Source organism: Onychostoma macrolepis, chromosome 20 (assembly GCF_012432095.1).
Source record: "Onychostoma macrolepis isolate SWU-2019 chromosome 20, ASM1243209v1, whole genome shotgun sequence".
NCBI lineage: Eukaryota > Metazoa > Chordata > Actinopteri > Cypriniformes > Cyprinidae > Onychostoma > Onychostoma macrolepis.
In genome coordinates this window covers 24,967,243-24,985,447 of record NC_081174.1, presented here as the reverse complement: position 1 = coordinate 24,985,447, position 18,205 = coordinate 24,967,243, and the positions used below count along the sequence as shown (strand labels likewise).

The 18,205-nt window shown below is 37.2% G+C and overlaps 1 protein-coding gene across 1 annotated transcript in view; it reads left to right on the top strand.

Annotated features, from left to right (window-relative positions):
* Positions 1-1,240: 1,240 nt before the first annotated feature.
* pkib (protein kinase (cAMP-dependent, catalytic) inhibitor beta) overlaps positions 1,241-18,205 on the top strand; it is a 62,711-nt gene continuing 45,746 nt past the window's right edge. Inside the window, exon 1 of the mRNA XM_058755181.1 lies at positions 1,241-1,430. The gene's annotated coding sequence lies outside the window, so the exon portion shown is untranslated. The remainder of the gene's footprint in view (positions 1,431-18,205) is intronic.

Genomic DNA, 18,205 nt, shown 5'->3' with positions numbered 1-18,205 from the left:
ATTAACAAACAGTTATTCAGTTTGGTAGCTGCAGTTTCTCCCTCTGGTTCCTGCACCATCTGCCTTTTCTCAAGAGAGCTGGGTTGCCTTTTACATAGTTAATCACTTCTTCATAAATTTTTCAGGAAAAAAAATCTCTTTTAGTCACTCTTTTAGATCAATACGCTTTTGGTCTAATAGACATCCTCTATCATTACATAATTAAACACATGCCCTTGGGCCACCAGAGTTCATTTTATTTTTGGAATTGACAAATGGGATGAAGTGGCTGCTGTGTGGTCGTGTGGAGAAGGATTGTACAGAACTAATTATCCTCAGCCAGTTCAGAGGGTTACGGTTTTGTTTGTTAACGGGAGGGTTGTGGTTGCATAAGGTGTTTAAGGTAGTTGTAAGAAAGAGATTACAGTGTGACCCGGAGGGCGGTGGGTCACTGAGTTATCCGGTAAAAATAGAACATGAGGTGTCAGCTTTGATTATAAAGGACCAATTAGAGACATGCAACTGGGAATATATATATATATATATATATATATATATATATATATATATATTTATTTATTCCCACATATTAAATACATAATTGTATATGAGCAAAAATTAAAGCATCTATTATATTATATTATATTATATTATATTATATTATATTATATTATATTATATTATATTATATTATATTATATTATATTATATTATAGAATGATGTTATAGACTGATAAATATATAAACTGAAGACATTTAATTTGTTTATGGGAATATTTTGAATGATTTATTTAATATGTTATGGGAATTCTATAATAATAATAATAATAATTATTATTATTATTATATAATTGCCATAACATATTAAATAAATTAGAAGCTAGAGACTTAAACTTAAAAGATGAATACATTAATTTAGCTTAAAGACATTTATGATATAATATATAATATAATTAAGGCTTAAATTTTTGCACATACAATTTTACACACACACACACACACACACACACACATATATATATATATATATATATATATATATAAATATACATAATATAATATAAAGAGACATATAATAATATAATATAATATAATATAATATAATATGTTTATAATTTTTGCACATACAGTTACATATTTAGAATGTTATTATATATGCACACACACACACACACACACACACACACACTGGAAATAGACAAATAACGTACTTTTCTGTGTCTAAAGTGTAACTATGACGGGCAGCGCTTGGCTATGCGCGCTCTCGTGTGATGTCAGCGGCGCGCGAGGTTGTGATGCTCGCTCGCGCTGGACTCAGTGTCAGAGAGAAGGAGAATCACGACGAAGATGGTCTCAATACGCGGAGTTCCCTTCGCGGATAGCCTCTGTTGGTACTGATTCGGAGTGTTCTCCCGGATAACTCTGCTTCGAGGAGTTGCTTCATGTTCGGAGTGAGTAAAAGCTCTGCAGCAGAACTGTCTCAAGAAAGACTGAAGGTTAGAGATGTGTCAGACGCGTATGTGGAGAGCATCACTGCGCGCTTTGAACTTCTCTATGTGCTCCGCTCTATCCAGATGCTCACTGATGCATTACAGCTGTGCGTACATTTACATGCCGCTTAAATGACAGCACAATAACTAAATGAATGAACCACGTGCTTTGAATGAGTATGGACGGTAGTTAAACAATCCCAGTTGTCGTAGGGAAAATCTATTGTTCCTATTCGAGTGTCATCCAGTTCATATGCACTGTGATCTTGCAACATTCCCTACGCGTCTGACACATGAAGAAATGAACTAGGCTATATAAACAGAAGTCTTGTTTTTATTTAAATTCATATATTGAATATGAATGCATTTTGTATTTGGCTGGTTTACATGGTGAAAAGAGGCTGTTGCATTCTTTACAACGAGGTTTAGATAGGCTATAAGGTTATGCTAGAACGGCACTGTAGACTTTTTATTATTATTTGACTTCATTATTTATTCCTGGTGTAGCCTATATGCGTCTGAAATCACCATGACCTTGGATTTGATGTAGTAAAATGAAATTGTTTCTATTATAGCTGGCTTCTAACTGGTCAAAGGTGGTCATTAGGTGGTCCATGCACCATATTAGACTTACGCATCAACAAACCGGCTACAGTTGGTCATACTAGGTAAAGTCAATCAAATTGGTTTTTAGAACAAATTGCTGGTCAACCAGTTAATGACCTGCTTAGACCAGCTAACAGTTTCAAAACAGCTTAAACTGGATTTTCCAGCAGGGATTATTGCAGTTATACCTTATGAATTTGTATGTAAATGATTCATGTGTCCAGTAATGATGCTTCATGGTTGTAAAATAATGCACATAAAAAAAGCTAATGTAAAGTCACAGTGGGCTAAGCAACACCTTTCCTTTCAAAGTTATTATTTCCAAACACAAATAGACTGCAATTAAAATAATTAAAAAATAAATTAATTAAAGATGTTTCAAAAAAGTTAATTTTCTTAAGTCATGAGCATTTTTATTCCCCCCCCCCCCCCATTTTTAATTAATTCTGCCGTTCCCATGGGTAGGATGAGCAGAACAGATACTGTGACATTTGTGATCATTTAATTGCAACATACTAAGTTAAAGGTGGTTAAAGTTGCCTAGGAGACACAGCAGTTTCATTATCTTCTCTAGAGGCATTTACTCAAACGGGCACCATGTCCTTTCTATTATAAGGAGTCCTGCATTTACAGCCTGGTATATTGTTTGTTTGTCTGTTGTTATGGATGCATCTATTTTTGTACACTACATTGGTGTTGTTGGTAACAAAAGATTGTCATGTTGCTGTGCTGTGATAATGGATGAGCCTCCAGCAGGGTTAAATCACACATGAAATTACACATTGATACTTCCCATCTTTTCCCAGAACAGCTCAGTGACCCTCACAAGATTTACTGATAGAGGGCAGGATCTAGTTTTCAAAAGCTGTTATTTTATTATCAGCGCACTTACTGGTAATAATATCTAGCATGCATGATTAGTATTAAGGCTATCTTTTGTTTTCTAGATTTCTAACTGCAAATAGACATTTCTATGTAGAGCATTCATCGAAATTCATGATAAACTGTTGTGATAGAGTAGCTGCCCATCTGCGTCTATTAATCTCAATGGCAGAATGTGTCTCGGTCACAAAGAGGTGTGTGAACGTAGTGCTGTGGTACAGTAGAGCACCCTGCTGAGTACCGCCCATGGAGAATCTATTTTTAATTGGCCTTGTTGATGATAACAGAAACTTTGCAGTGGTGTCTGCTTGTTCATAAAGTTAATTGTGCTCATGGGACTAGACAGTATCTTTTGGCACAGTTTATTTTCTCCATTACCGCTGGTGCTGCACGTTCTCACTTGCTCGTCTGCTTTCACACATATGTCACAAGACCGGCAATTAGACAAAAAAAAACAGATTTGATGCCAAGACTTGTTGTTTTATTTCTTTAGGCTATTTTAACATGCAAAGTTGTGGTTTTTAACAAAATGCTGCAGTTAGAAAATCATAAGCCAGAAATAGTTTTAATTATATCAAATCACAAGTGATGAAACTAAGCAGTTATGCAATAGCTGTAAAATGCAGCTCCAAGATTCTTTGATGTAATGTTTAACATTAGAATAATCTTATAAATGTTTCTGTGTATTTGGATTAATTGAAAGCATTTTATGCCATTAATAGGTTGAGTCCGCCATAAAGTCAAAACATTGCTCTATTGCAATCCAGCCACACCAACAATAGTGCAAGTTTGGAGACTGGACTGGTCTGTTTACTGACCAATTGCAGGCACTGGGAGTATTTTGGAAAAATGTTTGAAAACATTCAAAATTATATACTTCTATATGTTTCTAAGCTTATTTCCACCACAGAATTAAAAAAAAATCCAACATTTTATTTCACAATTCTAACTGAGTTTTTCTCGCAATTCTGAAAAAAAAAGTATCTGAATTTTTACTTTATAGCTCATAATTCTATTTTTTATTTACACCAGGGAATAAAAAAGGTAAAGTGCAACATTTAATCTCACAGTCCCACAATTTTTATTTTGTTTTTTATTTTTTTTAGAATTGCACATTTTAAACAATTCTGAAAAAAGACTGAATTATAAGATAAAACATCACAGTTACTTTTTTTATTTTGTATCCCCGTGCGAAAATAAGCTTCCAAATACTTCATATACTGCATTTATTTGTTATTTCAAAATTAGCCTTAGACGTTTGAGGAGGATTATAGTCAATACATTTTAAAGTGACACACTCTAAACTGATTACTGTAATGAGTAAATTGAAACATATTATTACTACAAAGCACTGGGAGGTTCAGGTGATTACTTGTAACCCAAAGTCCTTTCTAGTCTTTTAGAGCAGGCATTTGAAAAGATTAAACTGATTTAAGCCGACAATATGCAGCAGATCAAAATTTGGCCTTGAAGCAGCACAGCTTCTTTCTCTCTCTCTCCTCTCTTTTAACAGCTGATATTCATTCTGTTTCAGCCTCCCTCAGAGTATCATCAAGGCTCTAGTGAAAGGCATGACAGCTTCTGTTCTAGTGTTTTACTGGCGAGATCCCAAGAGAGCTCAACTCTCCATTCATTCCACCGAGGCCCATGCATTACATAAATATTCTGCCGTTAACGAACAATAAAAATCATTGCAGCATGCAACACAAACAATCATAGACAGTTATTACTTTTTGCCCAATGCAACTTGAAGTAGAGCTACTGCACAGTTTTCTGGCATTTACTGTATATGTAATACTAAAACAACTTACAATGTTTTGTTTAGTCTTTTTGGACTTTTTGAAAACAATCATTGTTTTTGCAATTTAGCTAGATACCTGCTAGTGGCACAAAAAAAAAAAAAATTAACAATTTCAAATTAAAGCTGCAGTCCGTAACTTTTTTTGGTTAAAAATGATAACCAGCCAGTGTTCAAAACTATCGCCTTACTTTACCCCGATTCACGACGGTTAGCTTATAATAATGTTTTCTAATTTGAGTGGTACGGGTAGATTTTCGCGAGAAATTCGAGCATGGCACTGCATACGTCACGTCTGTGAACATAAAGAAGTTGTCCCAGCTACTAGGCTATCTCATGTGAGGATCCTGCAGGTGCCGGATCGTTTATAGCCTTTTCTCACAGCAGCTGGAATAATTAAATGTATCATTTTGAAGGCTCACCAAAATCTACATTAAGACATTTTTAGTGCACAAGATATTGGTTTCAGTACAAAAAGTTATGTTAAAATAAAATATTAATCTCTCACAAAAAAATATTTAATTTTATTTTAAATGACAAAAACATTTCAATTAAGATATACATCATTAAATTAAAAAAGTCTGGCTGTGCTTAATGGGTAAAGTTTTGTATACTTTAAGCACAGCCCTGTTCCCATTAAGCTCACATCATGTTTTATTAAAAATTCTTGTTTATTTTAAGGAACATTTTTAAAGAATAATTGTAAAAATATATATTTTTTGAAGGTACAAAGTCAATCACAAAAAAACAGAACACTAAAATCAAGCAACAAGGCACTCAAGTCGATCAGTTATATATTCATAATGAAGTGTCATTTAAGAACATTGCAGCATCTAGGCTAGTCCACATTCAGCTACGTAACACATTCAAAAATCAAAGAAAACAAACTAATAAAACAAACCAATAAAACATTTAATTCATGGGGATGAACACAGAAACTAGCCTCATTATGAAACGTATTTTTAAATGGATGTCAACTTATCTATAGTCTCTTAAGGCTGGAATACACTACACGATTTTTGCCCCCCGATTTTCCACAGATTTACAGTCTGGAGAAGTTGATGCCAAAGATCAGAGCCAGTCTGCAGATTTGAGTTGACAGAATCCATAGAAAATCGATTAACTTAACTTAAAGTGACAACCATCAGTTAATATTTAAAGTCTGTTTATGAAGTATTTACATAGATGTTCAATGTGAAAGAGCTTAAAGAGAGCACACTGAGCTTAATTGGAGCAATTTCATGTAATATTTATTAAAATAACAGGATTTTTGCTAAATAAATAGTCTAGGTCATGTATTAAGTTCATACATATTTTAATATGAACAACTATTATTAACAATATCTGTGAAATTATACTTTTTCTTATTGATGTCACATTGAAGCTGTGTGATTTTCATTGTAGTGCACCCTTTAAGCTCAGTTTAAAATAATACGAAATCTTTACAAATTACAGCACTGTAAAACGACAGACCAGCATTAAACTGTCAATTTATAATATTATGGAACATATGGAGTGCGAACATATGGAGACCCATATCTCAGTGTGCAATGATCTGATTGACTTGAAATTATAGGAGGTATATAGTAACAAACATATCAATTGGGTAAGACATCAAGTAGGATAATAAATTATTTTTTCTTTTTCATAATCTGATCTCAAAAATGGAAGTGTGCTTAAAGGGGTGGTTTACTGCGATTTCACTTTTTTCATTTTAAATAGTGTGTAATGTTGCTGTTGGTGCATGAACAGTATCTGCAAAGTTGAGGCGCTGAAAGTTCAACGTGGCGGAGATATCGCCTTTTAAAAATCAGGAAGTTTAATGCCTACAAAATGACTCCTATGGGACTACAACGAGATACTTCCCGGGTTGCATACGTAAAAAACCCATCAAACCCCTCCCTCCGGAACATGCAAAAGAGGGGGCAAGGCCATGTTCTGCGGCTTTGTCGAAGAGGAAGAGTTATAGTAGAGAGTTGTAGCCATGCCGTCGAAACGGTGTTATTTTCACCCAGCTGTCAGGTCTTCTGTGTTCGGGCTTCCTACGGACGCTGTAGTTCGTCAGCAATGGTTAAAATGTATGTTTGATTATGTTCCTGACAATTACAATCCTAGTTTAGCTCTCTGTGCTGTGCATTTTACGGAAGACAGCTTCCAGAATCTACACGAGTTCAATGCCGGATTCTCACAGAAACTATTTTTAAAACATGGAGCAGTTACAACTTTAAAACCAGAGGCAGCAGTTGGGCCACAACCTGTAAGTAAGATTTCATAATTTTAAATGTATTTGCATGTATAATTTCAGACGTAATGTTTTAGTTTTATCAAGGTCGTAAACAAATGCCAACGCTGGCTTTAGTAGCCAGTTAGTTAAATGCTATTTCGTGTGTCTATGACAAACGCGTACAAACATTTTGGACCCGAATTTGTAATTATGTACTAATTTTGTAAATGTATTTTCCATGTATACTTTATGACATAATTTTTCGATTTGATCAAGAACGTAAACACAAGCCAACGCTGTTTGGTTATAGTAGCCAGTTAGTTCGATGCTATTTTGTGTGTATAAGACAAACGTGTACAAACTTCAAAAATGTATATGTAATCACAACAGCAAACTTCCATTCAGAAACGTTTGTAAGAGCCGTGCTTGCGGAGGTTCTGCTTGACTCTCTTCATTACCGCTTTCTGGGTCTGATTCTGGCTCAAACTGATACGGCAACATTGACACCATTATTTACATTTGACCGCAGCACATGCAGCTGTCGCCCGTGAAGGGAATGGGCGTGAAGTTTCCGGACAATGTGCAGTACGCAGTTTAGCCAATCACAACAAACCGGCCCAGCTGACCAATCTGAGCCCATTGCCTGTTTCTGAGGGAGTGGTTTCATAGAATCAGGAAGTCAACCGGTCGTTCAAATGACAGAGGAGAAAGCGGCTTACAATAAAGGTGAAATGTATGAAAAATAAGGCGTTTTTTAACAAACGAAACACGAAGACATGTTATATTGCACCCCATAAACGCAATCAAGCAAAGAAAAAAAGCAGTAAACTACCCCTTTAATGGATACGTGAGCTTAATAGGTACATTTACCCTATGTGTTTATGAAACATATGTGAATGAAATTAAATTATATTCCAGTTTTAAATGTGCTTCTGATTACAGATACCCTGAGATTACACAAGATTTGTATTTTAAAGAAAACCAGTTCGAAGGGAGCATAATTTACTTTTTGGGTTAAAAGAATTTCTTAATATGAAATTCGAATGGCATGATAATTCGATTAGACTACAGAAATCTACACGTTAATACACACTATACTCATAATCACGCAATGCTGGTGTTGTTAACATTAATAATTTGAGAATAAAGTATTACAATAATAATATTTTGCACGGTTTGATGTGATATGAGCTAACCGATTGTTAGATTTAATCACCATTGGTAGCGTGATTTATTGTAATGCTTTTTTCCTCAGTTGGTCAGAACAAACGTGGCAGACTTGTTACTTGTTCAGATGACAATATACAGTGAAAATTCTTATTTGGGTCATATATTCCAAGATGTAGGCTAGAATCTGTGATTGCGAAGTACAGTAAACATCCACACCGGTGCGTGACTGACTGCCACACATACTCCTCAAAACATTAGATTCATCCACGCTGGAGCCGTGCCAGTGCACATCCCACACAAGGAAGATAATTCCGCAAGCAGCTGCAATTCCAGGTTTTCAAACAGAGATGGTGACAAAGACGCAAAACTTACGGACTGCAGCTTTAAACAAATCTTTATTGTATTTTGTGGCCATCTAGTGGTCAAAAAGATGAATTATATATAAATTTTGAAGTGTCATAGAATCCTGGACATGTCAAATCATGGTTTTTCACTGTAAATTATAAGTTGACTTGTTCTTTTTGACTTGTCAGTCAAATGAAGAATTTTTTTTGAAGTACCCTTTATTGTAACTCTGAATAGGTGACACTGATGGATCAGCGGTATTTTGCAGAGGCGCACATTTCTAACGACGTGGGCTTTTATGCATCTCACCATCTTGTGGTGTTTCTCCTTCAGTTAGGAGTTAAAGACCACACAGTGTTCTAGCGATAAGGCCTAATCCTAGGCTCTACAATATACTGTAGCTGGGCTTGTGTAAAGTCTGGCACCAGAGGGTTATAAAGGGCCAGAGGTCTCACTGTTATCTCTTATCTTAAATCGCCGGATTTGAGCACATCATCATATTGGACCTAAAAATACACTGCAGCAATCTAGGGACCAAGGTATATCCTGGCTTTCAGTTTGATCTTCCCTTGCTAACTGTCAAAATGTCCTGCACCAAGACAGCAGCTTATTTTGTTGTCTGCTCTGAGCTGTACGTACCATATGTCAAGTAAATAAAACAGATTGTTGCATGTTGTGAAGCTTTAAAACTCTCACTTTCTGTCAAATAAAGCCTGTGTCTGTGTTTGTGCTGGATAAACTGCCAGTGACGGGAAGGTAAGGAGTCACATTCACAAGGAGCTCTTATCGATCTTACACTGGAACCCTCGCAGATGTGAATTATTTATGAAGGCACAGTGTCTTCATGCATGGCACACTATGTGTGTCATAAGCCTAGACTGTAGGTGCATGGAGAAGTGTTGTAAAATACAATCAATGCCGTTTTAAAAGGCTTGTCTTGCATCTGACATTTCATGTTGGGCCAAGTGCAACATACTGAGAGTATTATAAACCCTTTGATGCTTGTGTTAAGCCCCGTTCGCATTATGACAGCGATTTGTTGTCGTTTATGTCACCGGAATGATTGCTGTTGCTGGGAATCATCATTTTGTTACTAATAAATAAATAGGAATATAATGGAGTGTGCCATTAATAATTCTAATAGTAGTAATACAATTTTTGCCAAAAAAAAAGGAAAAGAAAAAAGAAAAAGAATTGCGATTTTATTACCAAAATGTATTTTAAAAACACATTTAAAATAATTCAAAAGATTTTATACAGACTTTTCAATATTATTATAGGTGTCATACATGCAACCCAATAAATGTGTTTGATAAATACTAAACAAACAAACCATGTGATAATATACTACATTAATACTGGCAAAACACTGGCAAAACTCACACAAAGTCTTTAAGCTTTGAGCGGTAGGCTGTATGTTTGATTTCGGACTATACTGAAGAAACAACTCCATAAGAATAATTTGTTCACAAATCGGACTACACATTCATTCGAAAAAAAAAAGGCTCATAAGAGTCATTCTGATTATACTTGTTGTGTTGATTCATTAAAAAACACACATTATTAGTCATTAATCATTATTGTCTAATTAGTCATTATAGCCTATGTTTATATAGTAAATACTGTACACACACACTGTGTGGTCTAAACGCTATATATATTTATATATATATATATATATATATATATATATATATACAGTCATGGCCAAAAATATCGGCACCCTTGGTAAATATGATCAAAGAAGGCTGTGAAAATTAATCTGCATTGTTAATCCTTTTGATCTTTTATTAAAAAAATTCACAAAAATCTAACCTTTCATTGGATTATAAGAATTTAAAATGGGGGGAAATATCATTATGAAATAAATGTTTTTCTCAAATACACGTCGGACACAATTATTGGCACCCCTAGAAAGTCTTATGAGTAAAATATCTCTGAAGTATATTCCCATTCATATTCACAATTTTGAGCACTCCAGGGTGATTATGAACATGAAATTATCCAGCCATGGCTTCCTGTTTCAAAGAAATATAAATAGGAGGGAAAGCAAAGCCCAAATTCCCTTAATTATCCATTACAATGAGAAAAACCAAAGAATATATTTCTGATGTGCAGCACAAGATAATTGACCATATGCACGGAGCGCTTTTTAGAACTTCCGGATAAAGATAAGCCAGCTCTTAATCTTCCGGTGAAGCTCATTTTATATGTGCTATATATAGAAACCTCTCCTGCCTCATTCTTATCAGAATCTGAGAAAAAAATAATTGCAACACAGAGGCATTAACATGCAGTTTCATGTTATTAAAGAACATATAATTTTATATGCAGAGTCTTGTAATCCCAGGAAAGTACCCAGATGCGTAACTGTACATTTAAATGCTGACAGATAAACACTATCGTAACTGTTTAGGCAGTTAGGCTAATCTCTTAAACGACGTCTTAATGGTATTCTTGATAATCAATATCTTACCTTCATAGCCATGAACACATTTTTAAAATCGTATAAAATTTTAAAGCCTTTATTATTTCTCAACTCTGTGTGGTAAAATTCCCATTATTAAAGGTTCACTTTTCATTCATGAAGATGACATGTGCCAATAATGTGTCTCGGCGAAAAATAAAGACTTTTTAAGAAGAAAACGAAATTACCATTATAACCAGGAGATGGCAGTATAAGATCACTCATTGGCTGCAGCTGCCTGCCTAGTTTTTTCACGTCTTCTGATTTATTATAAAATAAATATTACAACAAATTTAGTACTTTATCGCACTGAAGTATAAAGTATAGCAAGTGCAGGAAGTCACAAAGTCACTTGTCATTTAAAGAAATAAGGCCAGATGACAGCCTATAATGCCGAATTATTTAAATACCTAAATACTACATAAATAAGTTGGTATAATGTTCAATGATGCATTCAATATTTTGAAATGATTAGATTTAATTTAATAACTACATTTTTTAAGTTTTATCCAACACAGACTTGCTGCTGTAGTTTTGTTAGTCTGAATTTAGTCTGAATCACTTAATGCACAGCTCTATTTTGACATCGGCTCGTCAGGTGATTCATTCCGTTGCTGCTGTCAATCATAGCAGTGACTCGCGGCATGATTTAACGGATTCACTCGCGTAAATTTAACATTCGCTTTTGTCATTCCTGAAACAGTATACGTGGATATTTGGTCCTCTTAGACAAATAAAAATGTTCTCCAAATTGTTAATGGATTATGTAGAGAAACCGAGCAAAGGACGTTCCCCTTTCGGCACAGTACAGTTGACCGGAAATGACTGAGCTGGCTTATCTAAAACCAGGAAGTAATCGTGCATATGGTCAATTGAGCTTCACAAATTAGTGAAGTGGCTTTAACCCTCTGGGGTCTGAGGTAATTTTTGGGCCCTTGAGATGTTTTGACATGCCCTGATATTTGTGCTTATTTCAGCTACTTAAAACATACTATTGACCAACATGTAATTTTTTTGTATTCAGCACAAATGGTGCTACAATAATATGTGACCAAGTTGGATGTACATGTTTGCATTTTTTAGAAAAAAAATATTATGCGTGGTTAGTAAGTTTTGGGGGAAAAAATGTAGCTGAAATAAGGCCTTAAAACCCACACTAAATAGTTCTGAATGACTTTTGAGTAATCAGTCTTGTAGGCTAGAATATTTACTTCAAAATAATATGAAAATCATTCTGCTTACTCATTCACAGAAAACAATATATTGATTTAAATTTTTCAAGACATGTTTTGTGATCGAGAGTCTTTATGCGAGGGAGTGGCAATGGCCATGAATATTAAGTGAGTCTCACCTGAGAGACAAAGGGCCCTCCCCTAATGGCCCATCAGTGTGACTGTGACTTTGAGGCAGGTAAGAGAGAATGTGAGGAGATTGAAAAAAAGGTTTTTTAAATTATTTGTATTTTATTTACAACACAGTATAATCAAAACATACATAATAAAGGTCAAAAGCCCCTTTCACATAGTAATACCAGTAAATTGCCGTAAAATTACCAAAACGACTTTACCGGTAAATTCAAAACCGCTCTGTTCACACAGGCAACAGCATTCCGTCTTTTTTCCGGTAAAGCAGCATTCACACATCGGTTTTAAATTACCGGTAAATTCTGTGACATCATAAAATGGAAATGACCTCTAAATGGCTGCGCCTCACGGTGTTGTGTTTGTAAATATGGAGGGGTAAACATGATCAGTGTTTTTGTTGATATTTTCATTTTTGTGCCAAATGTTCACGTTCATGCTGCTTCTTTTGGCCCAGAGACATCGCACGATTTCAAACACAGCGCGGAGTAAATGCGTCATCTGCATCAGAATGTTATGATTGGCCCAGAGCCGTTGAATTTTGAATTTCAACGGCTCTGGATTGGCCTGTAGTAGACGTCTTACGTCACCGCGTTCTGAACTCGTACGTGCTCATACCGGTAATTTTCCTTCTGCGTTCACACACAGCAGAATTCCGGCAATTTACTGGTAATGTTACAACTTCTCATACCGGTAAATTGCCAGAACGAATTTACTGGTATTTTTGAAAAGGTCCTGTTCACACATGATCTCTTTACGGCAATTTACCGGTAATTTTCCGCAAAAGTCTGTATGTGTGAAAGGGCTTAATGACACATTATTGTGCACACTTATCTAACCACAGAGATGTGAACAGACTTTGAGTCATTCCTGCAACAGATTCTGTTCAACAAGTGAAACAAGTAAATCATACCTGATATTTACGTGTGTTATTTAAGTGTTTCTACTTCTTTCCATGGATTCAAGAAGAAAAAAACATAATCAGTAGAGAAGGAGCTTGTTTTAACATAGAATATCAGTGTAGTTGAACATCTAATGTTGGTACAGCGCTCTCAGAGGAAAACAGTTTGAAGAGACATCAGGATACATCTGGTGCTGGTATCTGATTCAATAAAATACAAACAAAAAAAAAAAACATTTGTGAGCATGTTAATATCAGGAACATCTGTATATATATATATATGTTTTGTAGCCATAGACTCACACATGTTTTGTACTATCATAAAAAAAGAGAAAGAAATCTTATATCTGAGAAACTAATTATTATTGTTTAGCACGTTATTAAAATCTATTTCTGAACAGAGTAGGCTATTAATAATAAACATGTACTAAACATACTTAGACTCGTAGCATTCATCATGTTACAGTGTACACTCATATTACTTTTATTGTTTTATATACAGGTGCTGGTCATATAATTAGAATATCATCAAAAAGTTGATTTATTTCACTAATTCCATTCAAAAAGTGAAACTTGTATATTATATTCATTCATTACACACAGACTGATATATTTCAAATGTTTATTTCTTTTAATTTTTGATGATTAGAGCTTACAGCTCATGAAAGTCAAAAATCAGTATCTCAAAATATTAGAATATTACTTAAGACCAATACAAAGAAAAGATTTTTAGAAATCTTGGCAACTGAAAAGTATGAAAATGAAAAGTATGAGCATGTACAGCACTCAATACTTAGTTGGGGCTCCTTTTGCCTGAATTACTGCAGCAATGCGGTGTAGCAAAACCCAAGCCAGACAATGGTGAAGCGTACTGATGTTTCCAGAAGCCTTTATTTATGTTCAGCCGTCAGCCTTGTTTTGAAACACAAATATATCTTTCCTTTCTTACACCGTTTCTTCATGAAACACCGTAAGAGCTACGGGACAGATAAATAACATAAAATTAGATCTTATAAACATACACATTTCACGAAGTCCACATTAACCTTACAAATAGCAATTTATAAAAAAAAATAAATAAATAAATAAAACTTTCTGTGACGTTTACTTCTGTCAGTATTAACAATACTAAAGGCTTATGTTAGCATGACTTCACGTTGAAACACGAGGTATAACAATACAGTTAAACACTTCTTCACAGATGAATAGATTAACTTACGTATTACTGACATAAACATGAAACAAATCAAGCACATAATACCTTGTTCCCCTTCCAGCTAGGTGCTTAATTATCCTTTTATTTATATGATTTTAGAGCGACATGCGATCTTCCTCCTTACTTCCGTGCGTGCGTCTCGCAAAACTAGTTCCCCCTTTTAGATGCGAAATTAACGATCCACTAGGAGTCGCCAAAATAAAGGACTTATAATATTAACAGAGGAAACTAATAAAATAGAGCTCTGAGGTGATTACCTGATTTACACTTTCCTTAGGGTTAGTTACACTCCCATCAATCATGAGTGAATAATGGAACGGTATACAGTCTGCATTAGGCACGAATGATTTTAACAGAAAATTGCCTTCCCTGGCCTGTATAAGAACAAAGACAACTTATGCTAAAGTTGGAAACTTAACTAGAACTATGTAATATGCACTATGAAGGGAGGGAGCAGATTTAGCTAGTCTCCAGCAGCAGAACAAGCTTCTGGACTGGGCGCTCAACTTCGGACACCTTGTGAAGACGCTCCCCTTTCTTGCCAAGCTTACTGTCACCAAGTCGGATTTTAACTCTCCGTACAAGTCCATCTTTGTCGGTAGTGGTTTCTGAAACTCTACCCAATCTCCACTCGTTCCTGTGCACATCCTCTCCTTTCATGATTACAATATCTCCAACTTGTAAATTTCTTCTTGGACCATGCCAGCGCTGTCTGAGAGCTATGTTGGCAAGGTATTCCTTTCGCCAGCGACTCCAAAACTGTTCTGCGAGGTATTGAACTTGTCTCCACCTTTTCCTGCCATACACATCTTCTCTGACGAATTCACCTGGGGGAGGCAAGGCCTGGACAGATTTCATTGTCAGAAGATGATTAGGGGTGAGTGGTTCGAGGCTATGGGGGTCACTGAAGTTGTCAATAGTCAGAGGACGACTGTTGACTATAGCCATAGCCTCATAGAAAAAGGCCCGAAGTGAAGTATCATTTAGTCTACCAGAGGAAAGGGCAAGAGTGGACCTTAGAACGCTTCTCACTGTCCTTATTTGTCTTTCCCACACCCCTCCTGCATGGCTAGAATGGGGTGCGTTCATGCTGAAGTCGCACTGCTTCTCTGCAAGGAATACAGTCAGACGGTCTGCATCGACTTCCTTTAGAGCTTCTCTGAGCTCATTTTTGGCTCCAACGAAATTGCTTCCTTGATCAGATTTGATTTGACGAACAGCACCACGTATGGCGATGAAGCATCGAAGGCCATTTATGAAGGCATCTGTCGACATGTCTTCAAGAGTCTCAATATGAACAGCACGGGAGCTAAGGCAAGTGAAAAGAAGGCCGTACCTCTTGTTCTCCTTTCTTCCTTGTTTTGTAAGGAATGGCCCAAGCAGTCCATGCCACAGAAAGTGAAGGGAGGTGATGGTTCCAACCGTTCAGGGGGTAGATCGGCCATCTTTTGCTCTTCCATAGGTTTGCGCTGCCGTCTACAGGTGACACATTGACGAATGTAGGATGCGACTGCCCGGTTGATTCCTGTAATCCAGTAGCCGCTGCGCCTTATTTCATTAATGGTAAGACCTTTACCTTGATGTTCCATCTTCTCGTGGTGATAGGCAATAATCATCCTTGTGATGTGATGATCTTTGGGAATGATAGCAGGATGCTTGATGAAGTTGGGGAGAGGAGTTGCACAGCCTCCTCCCACCCTGAGGACGCCATCGTCGTGGCGGAAAGCATCAAGAGCGTGTAACGGATTGCGAGTTGGTAGGGGGATCCCTTTGCTCAGCAGTTTCAACTCTTCTTGGTACACATTTTTCTGCAGATCTTTGATTAGGCGATGTTCTGCCTCTTCTCGTTCTCTTACAGTGGTGAGACTGTTTGATCTGTTCTTGCTTATGCGCCTGAGAATGCGTGCAACCGCTCGGCGTAGCTAGCGACCAAGAAGAGAACTTGGACAAGCGATCAACGAGGCTCACACATTCAGTGGTCTTTGTACTGAGCACTAGAACACTCCTGACCTCTGGATCTCCGACGGTTAACTCTGGTGCTTCATCTATAGTCAGCTTTATTTCCTTGTCCCGTAAAACCTGGGCCCAGTGAGCCAGGTAGATGACAAAAGCTCACTGGCAGTTAAGCCCCTAGAAGCATGGTCAGCAGGATTCTCATTTGTTGGGACATATCGCCACTGTTGTGGGACTGAGCTGAGCTGAATCTTCTGAACATGGTTAGCCACAAACGTGTGAAATCGTCGTGCTTCGTTTCTTATATAACCTAAGACCACCTTAGAGTCGGTCCAGAAGAACTCCTCAGCGTTAATACATCCCAATTCCTCCTTGAGCATGTTGCTTATCTTCACTGAAACAACTGCTGCTGTCAATTCTAATCTGGGGATGGTTGTGACCTTGGTTGGAGAGACACGTGATTTTCCTGCAACTAAGGCACAATGAATGTCTCCCTCTTTGTTTTGAAGTCGCAGGTATGAACACTGACCGTAACCCTTCATACTGGCATCAGAGAAGTGATGCAGCTCTGTTTTTGAGACCCTTCCAAATCCAGCAGGTGAGTAGGTACGGGATATAGTGAAATTATCTAAGTGGGCTAGATCACTCCTCCATTGTTCCCATTTTGGGCGAAGCTCGTCAGTGAGAGGATCGTCCCAGCCAGTGCCCCGTCTGCATATCTCCTGAAGAACGATCTTCGCTTTAAGGGCGACTGGCGCCACAAACCCAAGAGGATCGTACAGAGAAGCCACTGTAGATAAAATACCACGTCGTGTTGCCGGCTGCTCCTTGAGGCTGACGTTAAGCTTGAAGCGGTCAGACTCCACATCCCATTGAATCCCGAGAGCTCTCTCTAGTGGCAAATCATCAAATGCGAGATTCATATCCTTCACGTTGGTTGCTCGTTCGGAGGGTGGTATGCTCTCTAGTACCTCTCTGTTGTTAGACACAAACTTATGAAGTCGGAGACCACCCGTGGCGCAGAGTTCGCGAGCTTCCCTGGCAAGCTGAATAGCATCTTCCATATTTTCAACACTTACAAGACCATCGTCTACATAAAAGTCCCTCATAACAAATTTCGAGCCTTGAGCGTAGATGTCGCGATTTTCCTTAGCTAGATGTTTCATCCCATAGTTTGCACATCCCGGAGAGGAAGTTGCACCGAACAGATGCACTTTCATGCGAAACTCGCTGGGCTGTGAGTTCAAGTCTCCTTGCTTCCACCAAAGAAAGCGCAAGTAGTTGCGATCAGCTTTGTCCACATGAAACTGATGGAACATCTTCTGAATGTCGCACATCAATGCAATGGGGTGCTTATGGAAACGGATGAGAACTCCACTTAAGTTGTTCAACATGTCAGGCCCAGAGAGAAGGTGATCATTCAAGCTTGTTCCTTTATATCTGGCTGAGCAATCAAACACTACACGAAGTTTATCCGGCTTCTTCGCATGATGCACTCCATGATGGGGAATGTACCATCTCTCACCTTCTCTTCCACCGTCCTTGACCTGCTCAGCGTCTCCTTTCCGATGACCTCCTCCATGAACTCAACATAATGCTCCTTATACCTCTCATCCCGTTGCAATTTCCTTTTAAGATGAAGGAGGCGTGTCATAGCTGAGCCTCTGTTGTCGGGCAAGCTGGGTCTGGTTTTGAAGGGCAGAGGCATTTCATAATGGCCATCTGTATTTTTCCTTATTCCCTCATCCAGTATGTTGAGGAATGTGATGTCGTCTTGTGACACAATTTTGCTGTCGTCACTGCCATCTTTGAA